Source organism: Phyllobates terribilis, unplaced genomic scaffold (assembly GCF_046119375.1).
Source record: "Phyllobates terribilis strain yellow unplaced genomic scaffold, ASM4611937v1 Scaffold_2__4_contigs__length_985480577, whole genome shotgun sequence".
NCBI classification, from domain to species: Eukaryota; Metazoa; Chordata; class Amphibia; order Anura; family Dendrobatidae; genus Phyllobates; species Phyllobates terribilis.
In genome coordinates this window covers 553,097,875-553,118,343 of record NW_027362762.1, presented here as the reverse complement: position 1 = coordinate 553,118,343, position 20,469 = coordinate 553,097,875, and positions in this window count along the sequence as shown.

The window sequence follows — 20,469 nt, the reverse complement described above, 5'->3', positions numbered from 1 at the left end:
GTTCTCAGAATTCCACTGAAGTTTAAAAATGCTTCGGCACTCTTCCATTGTTCTCGAAATTCTGCTGACATTTAAAAATGCTTCGGAACTCTTCCATTTTTCTCGGAATTCTGCAAACGTTTAAAAATGCTTAGGAACTCTTCCATTGTTCTCAGAATTACGCTGAAGTTTAAAAATGCTTCTGAACACTTCCATTGTTCTCGGAAATCCGCCAGAGTTTAAAAATGCTTCGGAACTCTTCCATTGTTCTCGGAATTCCGCTGACGTTTAAAAATCCTTCGGAACTCTTCCATTGTTCTGGGAATTCTGCTGACATTTAAAAATCCTTCGGAACTCTTCCATTGTTCTCGGAATTCTGCAGACGTTTAAAAATGCTTCGGAACTCTTCCATTATTCTGGAAATTCTGCTGATGTTTAAAAATGCTTCAGAACTCTTTAAATGTTCACGGAATTCTGCTGATGTTTAAAAATCCTTCGGAACTCTTCCATGGTTCTCGAAATTCGCTGACATTTAAAAATTCTTCGGAACTCTTCCATTGTTCTCGGAATTCCGCTGACGTTTAAAAATGCTTCGGAATTCTTCCATTGTTCTCGGAACTCCGCCGAAGTTTAAAAATGCTTCGGAACTCTTCCATTGTTCCTGGAATTCTTCTGAAGTTTAAAAATGCTTCGGAACTCTTCCATTGTTCCCGGAATTCTGCTGATGTTTAAAAATGCTTCGGAACTCATCCATTGTTCTCGGCATTCCGCTAAAGTTTAAAAATGCTTCAGATCTCTTCTATTGTTCCCAAAATTCTGCTGATGTTTAAAAATGCTTCGAAACTCTTCCATTGTTCCCGGAATTCTTTTGAAGTTTAAAAATGCTTCTGATCTCTTTCATTGTTCAAGGAATTCCACTGACGTTTAAAAATTCTTCGGAACTGTTCCATTGTTCCCGGAATTCTGCTGACGTTTAAAAATGCTTCCGAACTCTTTCATTGTTCAAGGAATTCTGCTGACGTTTAAAAATGCTTCGGAACTCTTCCATTGTTCCTGGAATTCTTCTGAAGTTTAAAAATGCTACGGAGCTCTTCCATTATTCTCAGAATTCCACTGAAGTTTAAAAATGCTTCGGAACTCTTCTATTGTTCTCGAAATTCTGCTGACATTTAAAAATGCTTTGGAACTCTTCCATTGTTCTCGGAATTCCGCTGACGTTTAAAAATGCTTCGGAATTCTTCCATTGTTCTCGGAATTCTGCAGACGTTTAAAAATGCTTCGGAACTCTTCCATTGTTCTCGGAATCCCGCTGGAGTTTAAAAATACTTCGGAACACTTCCATTGTTCTCGGAAATCCGCCGAAGTTTAAAAATGCTTCGGAACTCTTCCATTGTTCCTGGGATTCTTCTGAAGTTTAAAAATGCTTTGGAACTCTTCCATTGTTCCTGGAATTCTTCTGAAGTTTAAAAATGCTTCGGAACTCTTCCATTGTTCCCGGAATTCTGCTGATGTTTAAAAATGCTTCGAAACTCATCCATTGTTCTCGGAATTCCGCTGAAGTTTAAAAATGCTTCGGAACTCTTCCATTGTTCCCAGAATTCTGCTGATGTTTAAAAATGCTTCGGAACTCTTCCATTGTTCTCAGAATTCTGCTGACATTTAAAAATGCTTCGGAACTCTTCCATTGTTCCCGGAATTCTTTTGAAGTTTAAAAATGCTTCTGATCTCTTTCATTGTTCAAGGAATTCCACTGACGTTTAAAAAATCTTCGGAACTGTTCCATTGTTCCCGGAATTCTGCTGACGTTTAAAAATGCTTCCGAACTCATCCATTGTTCTCGGAATTCCGCTAAAGTTTAAAAATGCTTTGGAACTCTTCCATTGTTCCCAGAATTCTGCTGATGTTTAAAAATGCTTCGGAACTCTTCCATTGTTCTCGGAATTCTGCTGACATTTAAAAATGCTTCGGAACTCTTCCATTGTTCCCGGAATTCTTTTGAAGTTTAAAAATGCTTCTGATCTCTTTCATTGTTCAAGGAATTCCACTGACGTTTAAAAAATCTTCGGAACTGTTCCATTGTTCCCGGAATTCTGCTGACGTTTAAAAATGCTTCCGAACTCATCCATTGTTCTCGGAATTCCGCTAAAGTTTAAAAATGCTTTGGAACTCTTCAATTGTTCCCAGAATTCTGCTGATGTTTAAAAATGCTTCGGAACTCTTCCATTGTTCTCGGAATTCTGCTGACATTTAAAAATGCTTCGGAACTCTTCCATTGTTCCCAGAATTCTGCTGATGTTTAAAAATGCTTCGGAACTCTTCCATTGTTCCCGGAATACTGCTGACGTTTAAAAATGCTTCCGAACTCTTTCATTGTTCAAGGAATTCTGCTGACGTTTGAAAATGCTTCGGAACTCTTCCATTGTTCCTGGAATTCTTCTGAAGTTTAAAAATGCTACGGAACTCTTCCATTGTTCTCAGAATTCCACTGTAGTTTAAAAATGCTTCGGCACTCTTCCATTGTTCTCGAAATTCTGCTGACATTTAAAAATGCTTCGGAACTCTTCCATTTTTCTCGGAATTCTGCAAACGTTTAAAAATGCTTCGGAACTCTTCCATTGTTCTCAGAATTACGCTGAAGTTTAAAAATGCTTCTGAACACTTCCATTGTTCTCGGAAATCCGCCAGAGTTTAGAAATGCTTCGGAACTCTTCCATTGTTCTCGGAATTCCGCTGACGTTTAAAAATCCTTCGGAACTCTTCCATTGTTCTGGGAATTCTGCTGACATTTAAAAATCCTTCGGAACTCTTCCATTGTTCTCGGAATTCTGCAGACGTTTAAAAATGCTTCGGAACTCTTCCATTATTCTGGAAATTCTGCTGATGTTTAAAAATGCTTCAGAACTCTTACAATGTTCACGGAATTCTGCTGATGTTTAAAAATCCTTCGGAACTCTTCCATGGTTCTCGAAATTCGCTGACATTTAAAAATTCTTCGGAACTCTTCCATTGTTCTCGGAATTCCGCTGACGTTTAAAAATGCTTCGGAATTCTTCCATTGTTCTTGGAATTCTGCAGATGTTTAAAAATGCTTCGGAACTCTTCCATTGTTCCCGAAATTCTGCTGACGTTTAAAAATGCTTCCGATCTCTTTCATTGTTCAAGGAATTCCGCTGACGTTTAAAAATGCTTCGGAACTCTTCCATTGTTCTCGGAAATCCGCCGAAGTTTAAAAATGCTTCAGAACTCTTCCATTGTTCCTGGAATTCTTCTGAAGTTAAAAAATGCTTTGGAACTCTTCCATTGTTCCTGGAATTCTTCTGAAGTTTAAAAATGCTTCGGAACTCTTCCATTGATCCCGGAATTCTGCTGATGTTTAAAAATGCTTCGGAACTCTTCCATTGTTCTGGGAATTCTGCTGACATTTAAAAATGCTTCGGAACTCTTCCATTGTTCTCGGAATTCTGCAGATGTTTAAAAATGCTTCGGAACTCTTCCATTATTCTGTAAATTCTGCTGATGTTTAAAAATGCTTCAGAACTTTTCCATTGTTCTCGGAATTCTGCTGAAGTTTAAAATTGCTTTGAAACTCTTCCATTGTTACTGGAATTCTTCTGAAGTTTAAAAATGCTACATAACTCTTCCATTGTTCTCAGAATTACACTGAAGTTTAAAAATGCTTCGGAACTCTTCCAATGTTCACGGAATTCCGCAGATGTTTAAAAATCCTTCGGAACTCTTCCATGGTTCTCATAATTCGCTGACATTTAAAAATTCTTCGGAACTCTTCCATTGTTCTCGGAATTCCGCTGACGTTTAAAAATGCTTCGGAATTCTTCCATTGTTCTCGGAATTCTGCAGACGTTTAAAAATGCTTCGGAACTCTTCCATTGTTCTCGGAATTCTGCTGACATTTAAAAATGCTTCGGAACTCTTCCATTGTTCCCGGAATTCTTTTGAAGTTTAAAAATGCTTCTGATCTCTTTCATTGTTCAAGGAATTCCACTGACGTTTAAAAATTCTTCGGAACTGTTCCATTGTTCCCGGAATACTGCTGACGTTTAAAAATGCTTCCGAACTCTTTCATTGTTCAAGGAATTCTGCTGACGTTTGAAAATGCTTCGGAACTCTTCCATTGTTCCTGGAATTCTTCTGAAGTTTAAAAATGCTACGGAACTCTTCCATTGTTCTCAGAATTCCACTGAAGTTTAAAAATGCTTCGGAACTCTTCCATTGTTCTCGAAATTCTGCTGACATTTAAAAATGCTTCGGAACTCTTCCATTTTTCTCGGAATTCTGCTGACTTTTAAAAATGCATTGCAACTCTTGCATTGTTTTCGGAATTCTGCTGAAGTTTAAAAATGCTTCTTAACCCTTCCATTTTTCTCAGAATTACGCTGAAGTTTAAAAATGCTTCTGAACTCTTCCATTTGTTCTCGGAATTCCGCTGACGTTTAAAAATCCTTCGGAACTCTTCCATTGTTCTGGGAATTCTGCTGACATTTAAAAATGCTTCGGAACTCTTCCATTGTTCTCGGAATTCTGCAGATGTTTAAGAATGCTTCGGAACTCTTCCATTATTCTGTAAATTCTGCTGATGTTTAAAAATGCTTCAGAACTCTTCCATTGTTCTCGGAATTCTGCTGAAGTTTAAAATTGCTTTGAAACTCTTCCATTGTTACTGGAATTCTTCTGAAGTTTAAAAATGCTACATAACTCTTCCATTGTTCTCAGAATTACACTGAAGTTTAAAAATGCTTCGGAACTCTTCCAATGTTCACGGAATTCCGCTGATGTTTAAAAATCCTTCGGAACTCTTCCATGGTTCTCATAATTCGCTGACATTTAAAAATTCTTCGGAACTCTTCCATTGTTCTCGGAATTCCGCTGACGTTTAAAAATGCTTCGGAATTCTTCCATTGTTCTCGGAATTCTGCAGACGTTTAAAAATGCTTCGGAACTCTTCCATTGTTCTCAGAATTCCGCTGGCGTTTAAAAATACTTTGGAACACTTCCATTGTTCTCGGAAATCCGCTGAAGTTTAAAAATGCTTCTGAACTCTTCCATTGTTCCTGGCATTCTTCTGAAGTTTCAAAATGCTTTGGAACTCTTCCATTGTTCCTGGAATTCTTCTGAAGTTTAAAAATGCTTCGGAACTCTTCCATTGTTCTCGGAATTCTGCTGACATTTAAAAATGCTTCGGAACTCTTCCATTGTTCCCGGAATTCTTTTGAAGTTTAAAAATGCTTCTGATCTCTTTCATTGTTCAAGGAATTCCACTGACGTTTAAAAATTCTTCGGAACTGTTCCATTGTTCCCGGAATACTGCTGACGTTTAAAAATGCTTCCGAACTCTTTCATTGTTCAAGGAATTCTGCTGACGTTTGAAAATGCTTCGGAACTCTTCCATTGTTCCTGGAATTCTTCTGAAGTTTAAAAATGCTACGGAACTCTTCCATTGTTCTCAGAATTCCACTGAAGTTTAAAAATGCTTCGGAACTCTTCTATTGTTCTCGGAATTCCGCTGACGTTTAAAAATCCTTCGGAACTCTTCCATTGTTCTTGGAATTCTGCTGACATTTAAAAATCCTTCGGAACTCTTCCATTGTTCTCGGAATTCTGCAGACGTTTAAAAATGCTTCGGAACTCTTCCATTATTCTGGAAATTCTGCTGATGTTTAAAAATGCTTCAGAACTCTTCCATTGTTCTCGGAATTCTGCTGAAGTTTAAAATTGCTTTGAAACTCTTCCATTGTTCTCAGAATTCCACTGAAGTTTAAAAATGCTTCGGAACTCTTCCAATGTTCACGGAATTCCGCTGATGTTTAAAAATCCTTCAGAACTCTTCCATGGTTCTCGAAATTCGCTGACATTTAAAAATTCTTCGGAACTCTTCCATTGTTCTCGGAATTCCGCTGACGTTTAAAAATGCTTCGGAATTCTTCCATTGTTCTCGGAATTCTGCAGACGTTTAAAAATGCTTCGCAACTCTTCCATTGTTCTCGGAATCCCGCTGGAGTTTAAAAATACTTCGGAACACTTCCATTGTTCTCAGAAATCCGCCGAAGTTTAAAAATGCTTCGGAACTCTTCCATTGTTCCTGGGATTCTTCTGAAGTTTAAAAATGCTTTGGAACTCTTCCATTGTTCCTGGACTTCTTCTGAAGTTTAAAAATGCTTCGGAACTCTTCCATTGTTCCCGGAATTCTTTTGAAGTTTAAAAATGCTTCTGATCTCTTTCATTGTTCAAGGAATTCCACTGACGTTTAAAAAATCTTCGGAACTGTTCCATTGTTCCCGGAATTCTGCTGACGTTTAAAAATGCTTCCGAACTCATCCATTGTTCTCGGAATTCCGCTAAAGTTTAAAAATGCTTCGGAACTCTTCCATTGTTCCCAGAATTCTGCTGATGTTTAAAAATGCTTCAGAACTCTTCCATTGTTCCCGGAATACTGCTGACGTTTAAAAATGCTTCCGAACTCTTTCATTGTTCAAGGAATTCTGCTGACGTTTGAAAATGCTTCGGAACTCTTCCATTGTTCCTGGAATTCTTCTGAAGTTTAAAAATGCTACGGAACTCTTCCATTGTTCTCAGAATTCCACTGAAGTTTAAAAATGCTTCGGCACTCTTCCATTGTTCTCGAAATTCTGCTGACATTTAAAAATGCTTCGGAACTCTTCCATTTTTCTCGGAATTCTGCAAACGTTTAAAAATGCTTAGGAACTCTTCCATTGTTCTCAGAATTACGCTGAAGTTTAAAAATGCTTCTGAACACTTCCATTGTTCTCGGAAATCCGCCAGAGTTTAAAAATGCTTCGGAACTCTTCCATTGTTCTCGGAATTCCGCTGACGTTTAAAAATCCTTCGGAACTCTTCCATTGTTCTGGGAATTCTGCTGACATTTAAAAATCCTTCGGAACTCTTCCATTGTTCTCGGAATTCTGCAGACGTTTAAAAATGCTTCGGAACTCTTCCATTATTCTGGAAATTCTGCTGATGTTTAAAAATGCTTCAGAACTCTTTAAATGTTCACGGAATTCTGCTGATGTTTAAAAATCCTTCGGAACTCTTCCATGGTTCTCGAAATTCGCTGACATTTAAAAATTCTTCGGAACTCTTCCATTGTTCTCGGAATTCCGCTGACGTTTAAAAATGCTTCGGAATTCTTCCATTGTTCTCGGAACTCCGCCGAAGTTTAAAAATGCTTCGGAACTCTTCCATTGTTCCTGGAATTCTTCTGAAGTTTAAAAATGCTTCGGAACTCTTCCATTGTTCCCGGAATTCTGCTGATGTTTAAAAATGCTTCGGAACTCATCCATTGTTCTCGGCATTCCGCTAAAGTTTAAAAATGCTTCAGATCTCTTCTATTGTTCCCAAAATTCTGCTGATGTTTAAAAATGCTTCGAAACTCTTCCATTGTTCCCGGAATTCTTTTGAAGTTTAAAAATGCTTCTGATCTCTTTCATTGTTCAAGGAATTCCACTGACGTTTAAAAATTCTTCGGAACTGTTCCATTGTTCCCGGAATTCTGCTGACGTTTAAAAATGCTTCCGAACTCTTTCATTGTTCAAGGAATTCTGCTGACGTTTAAAAATGCTTCGGAACTCTTCCATTGTTCCTGGAATTCTTCTGAAGTTTAAAAATGCTACGGAGCTCTTCCATTATTCTCAGAATTCCACTGAAGTTTAAAAATGCTTCGGAACTCTTCTATTGTTCTCGAAATTCTGCTGACATTTAAAAATGCTTTGGAACTCTTCCATTGTTCTCGGAATTCCGCTGACGTTTAAAAATGCTTCGGAATTCTTCCATTGTTCTCGGAATTCTGCAGACGTTTAAAAATGCTTCGGAACTCTTCCATTGTTCTCGGAATCCCGCTGGAGTTTAAAAATACTTCGGAACACTTCCATTGTTCTCGGAAATCCGCCGAAGTTTAAAAATGCTTCGGAACTCTTCCATTGTTCCTGGGATTCTTCTGAAGTTTAAAAATGCTTTGGAACTCTTCCATTGTTCCTGGAATTCTTCTGAAGTTTAAAAATGCTTCGGAACTCTTCCATTGTTCCCGGAATTCTGCTGATGTTTAAAAATGCTTCGAAACTCATCCATTGTTCTCGGAATTCCGCTGAAGTTTAAAAATGCTTCGGAACTCTTCCATTGTTCCCAGAATTCTGCTGATGTTTAAAAATGCTTCGGAACTCTTCCATTGTTCTCAGAATTCTGCTGACATTTAAAAATGCTTCGGAACTCTTCCATTGTTCCCGGAATTCTTTTGAAGTTTAAAAATGCTTCTGATCTCTTTCATTGTTCAAGGAATTCCACTGACGTTTAAAAAATCTTCGGAACTGTTCCATTGTTCCCGGAATTCTGCTGACGTTTAAAAATGCTTCCGAACTCATCCATTGTTCTCGGAATTCCGCTAAAGTTTAAAAATGCTTTGGAACTCTTCCATTGTTCCCAGAATTCTGCTGATGTTTAAAAATGCTTCGGAACTCTTCCATTGTTCTCGGAATTCTGCTGACATTTAAAAATGCTTCGGAACTCTTCCATTGTTCCCGGAATTCTTTTGAAGTTTAAAAATGCTTCTGATCTCTTTCATTGTTCAAGGAATTCCACTGACGTTTAAAAAATCTTCGGAACTGTTCCATTGTTCCCGGAATTCTGCTGACGTTTAAAAATGCTTCCGAACTCATCCATTGTTCTCGGAATTCCGCTAAAGTTTAAAAATGCTTTGGAACTCTTCAATTGTTCCCAGAATTCTGCTGATGTTTAAAAATGCTTCGGAACTCTTCCATTGTTCTCGGAATTCTGCTGACATTTAAAAATGCTTCGGAACTCTTCCATTGTTCCCAGAATTCTGCTGATGTTTAAAAATGCTTCGGAACTCTTCCATTGTTCCCGGAATACTGCTGACGTTTAAAAATGCTTCCGAACTCTTTCATTGTTCAAGGAATTCTGCTGACGTTTGAAAATGCTTCGGAACTCTTCCATTGTTCCTGGAATTCTTCTGAAGTTTAAAAATGCTACGGAACTCTTCCATTGTTCTCAGAATTCCACTGTAGTTTAAAAATGCTTCGGCACTCTTCCATTGTTCTCGAAATTCTGCTGACATTTAAAAATGCTTCGGAACTCTTCCATTTTTCTCGGAATTCTGCAAACGTTTAAAAATGCTTCGGAACTCTTCCATTGTTCTCAGAATTACGCTGAAGTTTAAAAATGCTTCTGAACACTTCCATTGTTCTCGGAAATCCGCCAGAGTTTAAAAATGCTTCGGAACTCTTCCATTGTTCTCGGAATTCCGCTGACGTTTAAAAATCCTTCGGAACTCTTCCATTGTTCTGGGAATTCTGCTGACATTTAAAAATCCTTCGGAACTCTTCCATTGTTCTCGGAATTCTGCAGACGTTTAAAAATGCTTCGGAACTCTTCCATTATTCTGGAAATTCTGCTGATGTTTAAAAATGCTTCAGAACTCTTACAATGTTCACGGAATTCTGCTGATGTTTAAAAATCCTTCGGAACTCTTCCATGGTTCTCGAAATTCGCTGACATTTAAAAATTCTTCGGAACTCTTCCATTGTTCTCGGAATTCCGCTGACGTTTAAAAATGCTTCGGAATTCTTCCATTGTTCTTGGAATTCTGCAGATGTTTAAAAATGCTTCGGAACTCTTCCATTGTTCCCGAAATTCTGCTGACGTTTAAAAATGCTTCCGATCTCTTTCATTGTTCAAGGAATTCCGCTGACGTTTAAAAATGCTTCGGAACTCTTCCATTGTTCTCGGAAATCCGCCGAAGTTTAAAAATGCTTCAGAACTCTTCCATTGTTCCTGGAATTCTTCTGAAGTTAAAAAATGCTTTGGAACTCTTCCATTGTTCCTGGAATTCTTCTGAAGTTTAAAAATGCTTCGGAACTCTTCCATTGATCCCGGAATTCTGCTGATGTTTAAAAATGCTTCGGAACTCTTCCATTGTTCTGGGAATTCTGCTGACATTTAAAAATGCTTCGGAACTCTTCCATTGTTCTCGGAATTCTGCAGATGTTTAAAAATGCTTCGGAACTCTTCCATTATTCTGTAAATTCTGCTGATGTTTAAAAATGCTTCAGAACTTTTCCATTGTTCTCGGAATTCTGCTGAAGTTTAAAATTGCTTTGAAACTCTTCCATTGTTACTGGAATTCTTCTGAAGTTTAAAAATGCTACATAACTCTTCCATTGTTCTCAGAATTACACTGAAGTTTAAAAATGCTTCGGAACTCTTCCAATGTTCACGGAATTCCGCTGATGTTTAAAAATCCTTCGGAACTCTTCCATGGTTCTCATAATTCGCTGACATTTAAAAATTCTTCGGAACTCTTCCATTGTTCTCGGAATTCCGCTGACGTTTAAAAATGCTTCGGAATTCTTCCATTGTTCTCGGAATTCTGCAGACGTTTAAAAATGCTTCGGAACTCTTCCATTGTTCTCGGAATTCTGCTGACATTTAAAAATGCTTCGGAACTCTTCCATTGTTCCCGGAATTCTTTTGAAGTTTAAAAATGCTTCTGATCTCTTTCATTGTTCAAGGAATTCCACTGACGTTTAAAAATTCTTCGGAACTGTTCCATTGTTCCCGGAATACTGCTGACGTTTAAAAATGCTTCCGAACTCTTTCATTGTTCAAGGAATTCTGCTGACGTTTGAAAATGCTTCGGAACTCTTCCATTGTTCCTGGAATTCTTCTGAAGTTTAAAAATGCTACGGAACTCTTCCATTGTTCTCAGAATTCCACTGAAGTTTAAAAATGCTTCGGAACTCTTCCATTGTTCTCGAAATTCTGCTGACATTTAAAAATGCTTCGGAACTCTTCCATTTTTCTCGGAATTCTGCTGACTTTTAAAAATGCATTGCAACTCTTGCATTGTTTTCGGAATTCTGCTGAAGTTTAAAAATGCTTCTTAACCCTTCCATTTTTCTCAGAATTACGCTGAAGTTTAAAAATGCTTCTGAACACTTCCATTGTTCTCGGAAATCCGCCGGAGTTTAAAAATGCTTCGGAACTCTTCCATTGTTCCCCGAATTCTGCTGATGTTTAAAAATGCTTCGGAACTCTTCCATTGTTCTCAGAATTCTGCTGACATTTAAAAATGCTTCGGAACTCTTCCATTGTTCCCGGAATTCTTTTGAAGTTTAAAAATGCTTCTGATCTCTTTCATTGTTCAAGGAATTCCACTGACGTTTAAAAAATCTTCGGAACTGTTCCATTGTTCCCGGAATTCTGCTGACGTTTAAAAATGCTTCCGAACTCATCCATTGTTCTCGGAATTCCGCTAAAGTTTAAAAATGCTTCGGAACTCTTCCATTGTTCCCAGAATTCTGCTGATGTTTAAAAATGCTTCGGAACTCTTCCATTGTTCTCGCAATTCTGCTGACATTTAAAAATGCTTCGGAACTCTTCCATTGTTCCCAGAATTCTGCTGATGTTTAAAAATGCTTCGGAACTCTTCCATTGTTCCCGGAATACTGCTGACGTTTAAAAATGCTTCCGAACTCTTTCATTGTTCAAGGAATTCTGCTGACGTTTGAAAATGCTTCGGAACTCTTCCATTGTTCCTGGAATTCTTCTGAAGTTTAAAAATGCTACGGAACTCTTCCATTGTTCTCAGAATTCCACTGAAGTTAAAAAATGCTTCGGCACTCTTCCATTGTTCTCGAAATTCTGCTGACATTTAAAAATGCTTCGGAACTCTTCCATTTTTCTCGGAATTCTGCAAACGTTTAAAAATGCTTCGGAACTCTTCCATTGTTCTCAGAATTACGCTGAAGTTTAAAAATGCTTCTGAACACTTCCATTGTTCTCGGAAATCCGCCAGAGTTTAAAAATGCTTCGGAACTCTTCCATTGTTCTCGGAATTCCGCTGACGTTTAAAAATCCTTCGGAACTCTTCCATTGTTCTGGGAATTCTGCTGACATTTAAAAATGCTTCGGAACTCTTCCATTGTTCCTGGAATTCTTCTGAAGTTTAACAATGCTACGGAACTCTTCCATTGTTCTCGGAATTCTGCAGACGTTTAAAAATGCTTCGGAATTCTTCCATTGTTCTCGGAATTCTGCAGATGTTTAAAAATGCTTCGGAACTCTTCCATTGTTCCCGAAATTCTGCTGATATTTAAAAATGCTTCGGAACTCATCCATTGTTCTCGGAATTCCGCTGAAGTTTAAAAATGCTTCGGAACTCTTCCATTGTTCCCAGAATTCTGCTGATGTTTAAAAATGCTTCGGAACTCTTCCATTGTTCTCGGAATTCTGCTGACATTTAAAAATGCTTCGGAACTCTTCCATTGCTCCCGGAATTCTTTTGAAGTTTAAAAATGCTTCTGATCTCTTTCATTGTTCAAGGAATTCCACTGACGTTTAAAAATTCTTCGGAACTGTTCCATTGTTCCCGGAATTCTGCTGACGTTTAAAAATGCTTCGGAACTCTTCCATTGTTCCTGGAATTCTTCTGAAGTTTAACAATGCTACGGAACTCTTCCATTGTTCTCGGAATCCCGCTGGCGTTTAAAAATACTTCGGAACACTTCCATTGTTCTCGGAACTCCGCCGAAGTTTAAAAATGCTTCGGAACTCTTCCATTGTTCCTGGAATTCTTCTGAAGTTTCAAAATGCTTTGGTACTCTTCCATTGTTCCTGGAATTCTTCTGAAGTTTAAAAATGCTTCGGAACTCTTCCATTGTTCCCGGAATTCTGCTGATGTTTAAAAATGCTTCGGAACTCATCCATTGTTCTCGGCATTCCGCTAAAGTTTAAAAATGCTTCGGATCTCTTCTATTGTTCCCAGAATTCTGTTGATGTTTAAAAATGCTTCGAAACTCTTCCATTGTTCCCGGAATTCTTTTGAAGTTTAAAAATGCTTCTGATCTCTTTCATTGTTCAAGGTATTCCACTGACGTTTAAAAATTCTTCGGAACTGTTCCATTGTTCCCGGAATTCTGCTGACGTTTAAAAATGCTTCCGAACTCTTTCATTGTTCAAGGAATTCTGATGACGTTTAAAAATGCTTCGGAACTCTTCCATTGTTCTCGGAATTCTGCTGACGTTTAAAAATGCATTGCAACTCTTGCATTGTTTTCGGAATTCTGCTGAAGTTTAAAAATGCTTCTGAACCCTTCCATTGTTCTCAGAATTACGCTGAAGTTTAAAAATGCTTCTGAACCCTTCCATTGTTCTCGGAAATCCGCCGGAGTTTAAAAATGCTTCTGAACTCTTCCATTTGTTCTCGGAATTCCGCTGACGTTTAAAAATCCTTCGGAACTCTTCCATTGTTCTGGGAATTCTGCTGACATTTAAAAATGCTTCGGAACTCTTCCATTGTTCTCGGAATTCTGCAGATGTTTAAAAATGCTTCGGAACTCTTCCATTATTCTGTAAATTCTGCTGATGTTTAAAAATGCTTCAGAACTCTTCCATTGTTCTCGGAATTCTGCTGAAGTTTAAAATTGCTTTCAAACTCTTCCATTGTTACTGGAATTCTTCTGAAGTTTAAAAATGCTACATAACTCTTCCATTGTTCTCAGAATTACACTGAAGTTTAAAAATGCTTCGGAACTCTTCCAATGTTCACGGAATTCCGCTGATGTTTAAAAATCCTTCGGAACTCTTCCATGGTTCTCATAATTCGCTGACATTTAAAAATTCTTCGGAACTCTTCCATTGTTCTCGGAATTCCGCTGACGTTTAAAAATGCTTCGGAATTCTTCCATTGTTCTCGGAATTCTGCAGACGTTTAAAAATGCTTCGGAACTCTTCCATTGTTCTCAGAATTCCGCTGGCGTTTAAAAATACTTCGGAACACTTCCATTGTTCTCGGAAATCCGCTGAAGTTTAAAAATGCTTCTGAACTCTTCCATTGTTCCTGGCATTCTTCTGAAGTTTCAAAATGCTTTGGAACTCTTCCATTGTTCCTGGAATTCTTCTGAAGTTTAAAAATGCTTCGGAACTCTTCCATTGTTCTCGGAATTCTGCTGACATTTAAAAATCCTTCGGAACTCTTCCATTGTTCTCGGAATTCTGCAGACGTTTAAAAATGCTTCGGAACTCTTCCATTATTCTGGAAATTCTGCTGATGTTTAAAAATGCTTCAGAACTCTTTAAATGTTCACGGAATTCTGCTGATGTTTAAAAATCCTTCGGAACTCTTCCATGGTTCTCGAAATTCGCTGACATTTAAAAATTCTTCGGAACTCTTCCATTGTTCTCGGAATTCCGCTGACGTTTAAAAATGCTTCGGAATTCTTCCATTGTTCTCGGAACTCCGCCGAAGTTTAAAAATGCTTCGGAACTCTTCCATTGTTCCTGGAATTCTTCTGAAGTTTCAAAATGCTTTGGAACTCTTCCATTGTTCCTGGAATTCTTCTGAAGTTTAAAAATGCTTCGGAACTCTTCCATTGTTCCCGGAATTCTGCTGATGTTTAAAAATGCTTCGGAACTCATCCATTGTTCTCGGCATTCCGCTAAAGTTTAAAAATGCTTCAGATCTCTTCTATTGTTCCCAAAATTCTGCTGATGTTTAAAAATGCTTCGAAACTCTTCCATTGTTCCCGGAATTCTTTTGAAGTTTAAAAATGCTTCTGATCTCTTTCATTGTTCAAGGAATTCCACTGACGTTTAAAAATTCTTCGGAACTGTTCCATTGTTCCCGGAATTCTGCTGACGTTTAAAAATGCTTCCGAACTCTTTCATTGTTCAAGGAATTCTGCTGACGTTTAAAAATGCTTCGGAACTCTTCCATTGTTCCTGGAATTCTTCTGAAGTTTAAAAATGCTACGGAGCTCTTCCATTATTCTCAGAATTCCACTGAAGTTTAAAAATGCTTCGGAACTCTTCTATTGTTCTCGAAATTCTGCTGACATTTAAAAATGCTTTGGAACTCTTCCATTGTTCTCGGAATTCCGCTGACGTTTAAAAATGCTTCGGAATTCTTCCATTGTTCTCGGAATTCTGCAGACGTTTAAAAATGCTTCGGAACTCTTCCATTGTTCTCGGAATCCCGCTGGAGTTTAAAAATACTTCGGAACACTTCCATTGTTCTCGGAAATCCGCCGAAGTTTAAAAATGCTTCGGAACTCTTCCATTGTTCCTGGGATTCTTCTGAAGTTTAAAAATGCTTTGGAACTCTTCCATTGTTCCTGGAATTCTTCTGAAGTTTAAAAATGCTTCGGAACTCTTCCATTGTTCCCGGAATTCTGCTGATGTTTAAAAATGCTTCGAAACTCATCCATTGTTCTCGGAATTCCGCTGAAGTTTAAAAATGCTTCGGAACTCTTCCATTGTTCCCAGAATTCTGCTGATGTTTAAAAATGCTTCGGAACTCTTCCATTGTTCTCAGAATTCTGCTGACATTTAAAAATGCTTCGGAACTCTTCCATTGTTCCCGGAATTCTTTTGAAGTTTAAAAATGCTTCTGATCTCTTTCATTGTTCAAGGAATTCCACTGACGTTTAAAAAATCTTCGGAACTGTTCCATTGTTCCCGGAATTCTGCTGACGTTTAAAAATGCTTCCGAACTCATCCATTGTTCTCGGAATTCCGCTAAAGTTTAAAAATGCTTTGGAACTCTTCCATTGTTCCCAGAATTCTGCTGATGTTTAAAAATGCTTCGGAACTCTTCCATTGTTCTCGGAATTCTGCTGACATTTAAAAATGCTTCGGAACTCTTCCATTGTTCCCGGAATTCTTTTGAAGTTTAAAAATGCTTCTGATCTCTTTCATTGTTCAAGGAATTCCACTGACGTTTAAAAAATCTTCGGAACTGTTCCATTGTTCCCGGAATTCTGCTGACGTTTAAAAATGCTTCCGAACTCATCCATTGTTCTCGGAATTCCGCTAAAGTTTAAAAATGCTTTGGAACTCTTCAATTGTTCCCAGAATTCTGCTGATGTTTAAAAATGCTTCGGAACTCTTCCATTGTTCTCGGAATTCTGCTGACATTTAAAAATGCTTCGGAACTCTTCCATTGTTCCCAGAATTCTGCTGATGTTTAAAAATGCTTCGGAACTCTTCCATTGTTCCCGGAATACTGCTGACGTTTAAAAATGCTTCCGAACTCTTTCATTGTTCAAGGAATTCTGCTGACGTTTGAAAATGCTTCGGAACTCTTCCATTGTTCCTGGAATTCTTCTGAAGTTTAAAAATGCTACGGAACTCTTCCATTGTTCTCAGAATTCCACTGTAGTTTAAAAATGCTTCGGCACTCTTCCATTGTTCTCGAAATTCTGCTGACATTTAAAAATGCTTCGGAACTCTTCCATTTTTCTCGGAATTCTGCAAACGTTTAAAAATGCTTCGGAACTCTTCCATTGTTCTCAGAATTACGCTGAAGTTTAAAAATGCTTCTGAACACTTCCATTGTTCTCGGAAATCCGCCAGAGTTTAAAAATGCTTCGGAACTCTTCCATTGTTCTCGGAATTCCGCTGACGTTTAAAAATCCTTCGGAACTCTTCCATTGTTCTGGGAATTCTGCTGACATTTAAAAATCCTTCGGAACTCTTCCATTGTTCTCGGAATTCTGCAGACGTTTAAAAATGCTTCGGAACTCTTCCATTATTCTGGAAATTCTGCTGATGTTTAAAAATGCTTCAGAACTCTTACAATGTTCACGGAATTCTGCTGATGTTTAAAAATCCTTCGGAACTCTTCCATGGTTCTCGAAATTCGCTGACATTTAAAAATTCTTCGGAACTCTTCCATTGTTCTCGGAATTCCGCTGACGTTTAAAAATGCTTCGGAATTCTTCCATTGTTCTTGGAATTCTGCAGATGTTTAAAAATGCTTCGGAACTCTTCCATTGTTCCCGAAATTCTGCTGACGTTTAAAAATGCTTCCGATCTCTTTCATTGTTCAAGGAATTCCGCTGACGTTTAAAAATGCTTCGGAACTCTTCCATTGTTCTCGGAAATCCGCCGAAGTTTAAAAATGCTTCAGAACTCTTCCATTGTTCCTGGAATTCTTCTGAAGTTAAAAAATGCTTTGGAACTCTTCCATTGTTCCTGGAATTCTTCTGAAGTTTAAAAATGCTTCGGAACTCTTCCATTGTTCCCGGAATTCTGCTGATGTTTAAAAATGCTTCGGAACTCTTCCATTGTTCCTGGAATTCTTCTGAAGTTTAAAAATGCTTCGGAACTCTTCCATTGTTCCTGGAATTCTTCTGAAGTTTAAAAATGCTTCTGAACCCTTCCATTGTTCTCGGAAATCCGCCGGAGTTTAAAAATGCTTCTGAACTCTTCCATTTGTTCTCGGAATTCCGCTGACGTTTAAAAATCCTTCGGAACTCTTCCATTGTTCTGGGAATTCTGCTGACATTTAAAAATGCTTCGGAACTCTTCCATTGTTCTCGGAATTCTGCAGATGTTTAAAAATGCTTCGGAACTCTTCCATTATTCTGTAAATTCTGCTGATGTTTAAAAATGCTTCAGAACTCTTCCATTGTTCTCGGAATTCTGCTGAAGTTTAAAATTGCTTTGAAACTCTTCCATTGTTACTGGAATTCTTCTGAAGTTTAAAAATGCTACATAACTCTTCCATTGTTCTCAGAATTACACTGAAGTTTAAAAATGCTTCGGAACTCTTCCAATGTTCACGGAATTCCGCTGATGTTTAAAAATCCTTCGGAACTCTTCCATGGTTCTCATAATTCGCTGACATTTAAAAATTCTTCGGAACTCTTCCATTGTTCTCGGAATTCCGCTGACGTTTAAAAATGCTTCGGAATTCTTCCATTGTTCTCGGAATTCTGCAGACGTTTAAAAATGCTTCGGAACTCTTCCATTGTTCTCAGAATTCCGCTGGCGTTTAAAAATACTTTGGAACACTTCCATTGTTCTCGGAAATCCGCTGAAGTTTAAAAATGCTTCTGAACTCTTCCATTGTTCCTGGCATTCTTCTGAAGTTTCAAAATGCTTTGGAACTCTTCCATTGTTCCTGGAATTCTTCTGAAGTTTAAAAATGCTTCGGAACTCTTCCATTGTTCTCGGAATTCTGCTGACATTTAAAAATGCTTCGGAACTCTTCCATTGTTCCCGGAATTCTTTTGAAGTTTAAAAATGCTTCTGATCTCTTTCATTGTTCAAGGAATTCCACTGACGTTTAAAAATTCTTCGGAACTGTTCCATTGTTCCCGGAATACTGCTGACGTTTAAAAATGCTTCCGAACTCTTTCATTGTTCAAGGAATTCTGCTGACGTTTGAAAATGCTTCGGAACTCTTCCATTGTTCCTGGAATTCTTCTGAAGTTTAAAAATGCTACGGAACTCTTCCATTGTTCTCAGAATTCCACTGAAGTTTAAAAATGCTTCGGAACTCTTCTATTGTTCTCGGAATTCCGCTGACGTTTAAAAATCCTTCGGAACTCTTCCATTGTTCTTGGAATTCTGCTGACATTTAAAAATCCTTCGGAACTCTTCCATTGTTCTCGGAATTCTGCAGACGTTTAAAAATGCTTCGGAACTCTTCCATTATTCTGGAAATTCTGCTGATGTTTAAAAATGCTTCAGAACTCTTCCATTGTTCTCGGAATTCTGCTGAAGTTTAAAATTGCTTTGAAACTCTTCCATTGTTCTCAGAATTCCACTGAAGTTTAAAAATGCTTCGGAACTCTTCCAATGTTCACGGAATTCCGCTGATGTTTAAAAATCCTTCAGAACTCTTCCATGGTTCTCGAAATTCGCTGACATTTAAAAATTCTTCGGAACTCTTCCATTGTTCTCGGAATTCCGCTGACGTTTAAAAATGCTTCGGAATTCTTCCATTGTTCTCGGAATTCTGCAGACATTTAAAAATGCTTCGCAACTCTTCCATTGTTCTCGGAATCCCGCTGGAGTTTAAAAATACTTCGGAACACTTCCATTGTTCTCAGAAATCCGCCGAAGTTTAAAAATGCTTCGGAACTCTTCCATTGTTCCTGGGATTCTTCTGAAGTTTAAAAATGCTTTGGAACTCTTCCATTGTTCCTGGACTTCTTCTGAAGTTTAAAAATGCTTCGGAACTCTTCCATTGTTCCCGGAATTCTTTTGAAGTTTAAAAATGCTTCTGATCTCTTTCATTGTTCAAGGAATTCCACTGACGTTTAAAAATTCTTCGGAACTGTTCCATTGTTCCCGGAATACTGCTGACGTTTAAAAATGCTTCCGAACTCTTTCATTGTTCAAGGAATTCTGCTGACGTTTGAAAATGCTTCGGAACTCTTCCATTGTTCCTGGAATTCTTCTGAAGTTTAAAAATGCTACGGAACTCTTCCATTGTTCTCAGAATTCCACTGAAGTTTAAAAATGCTTCGGAACTCTTCTATTGTTCTCGGAATTCCGCTGACGTTTAAAAATCCTTCGGAACTCTTCCATTGTTCTTGGAATTCTGCTGACATTTAAAAATCCTTCGGAACTCTTCCATTGTTCTCGGAATTCTGCAGACGTTTAAAAATGCTTCGGAACTCTTCCATTATTCTGGAAATTCTGCTGATGTTTAAAAATGCTTCAGAACTCTTCCATTGTTCTCGGAATTCTGCTGAAGTTTAAAATTGCTTTGAAACTCTTCCATTGTTCTCAGAATTCCACTGAAGTTTAAAAATGCTTCGGAACTCTTCCAATGTTCACGGAATTCCGCTGATGTTTAAAAATCCTTCAGAACTCTTCCATGGTTCTCGAAATTCGCTGACATTTAAAAATTCTTCGGAACTCTTCCATTGTTCTCGGAATTCCGCTGACGTTTAAAAATGCTTCGGAATTCTTCCATTGTTCTCGGAATTCTGCAGACGTTTAAAAATGCTTCGCAACTCTTCCATTGTTCTCGGAATCCCGCTGGAGTTTAAAAATACTTCGGAACACTTCCATTGTTCTCATAAATCCGCCGAAGTTTAAAAATGCTTCGGAACTCTTCCATTGTTCCTGGGATTCTTCTGAAGTTTAAAAATGCTTTGGAACTCTTCCATTGTTCCTGGACTTCTTCTGAAGTTTAAAAATGCTTCGGAACTCTTCCATTGTTCCCGGAATTCTTTTGAAGTTTAAAAATGCTTCTGATCTCTTTCATTGTTCAAGGAATTCCACTGACGTTTAAAAAATCTTCGGAACTGTTCCATTGTTCCCGGAATTCTGCTGACGTTTAAAAATGCTTCCGAACTCATCCATTGTTCTCGGAATTCCGCTAAAGTTTAAAAATGCTTCGGAACTCTTCCATTGTTCCCAGAATTCTGCTGATGTTTAAAAATGCTTCGGAACTCTTCCATTGTTCCCGGAATACTGCTGACGTTTAAAAATGCTTCCGAACTCTTTCATTGTTCAAGGAATTCTGCTGACGTTTGAAAATGCTTCGGAACTCTTCCATTGTTCCTGGAATTCTTCTGAAGTTTAAAAATGCTACGGAACTCTTCCATTGTTCTCAGAATTCCACTGAAGTTTAAAAATGCTTCGGCACTCTTCCATTGTTCTCGAAATTCTGCTGACATTTAAAAATGCTTCGGAACTCTTCCA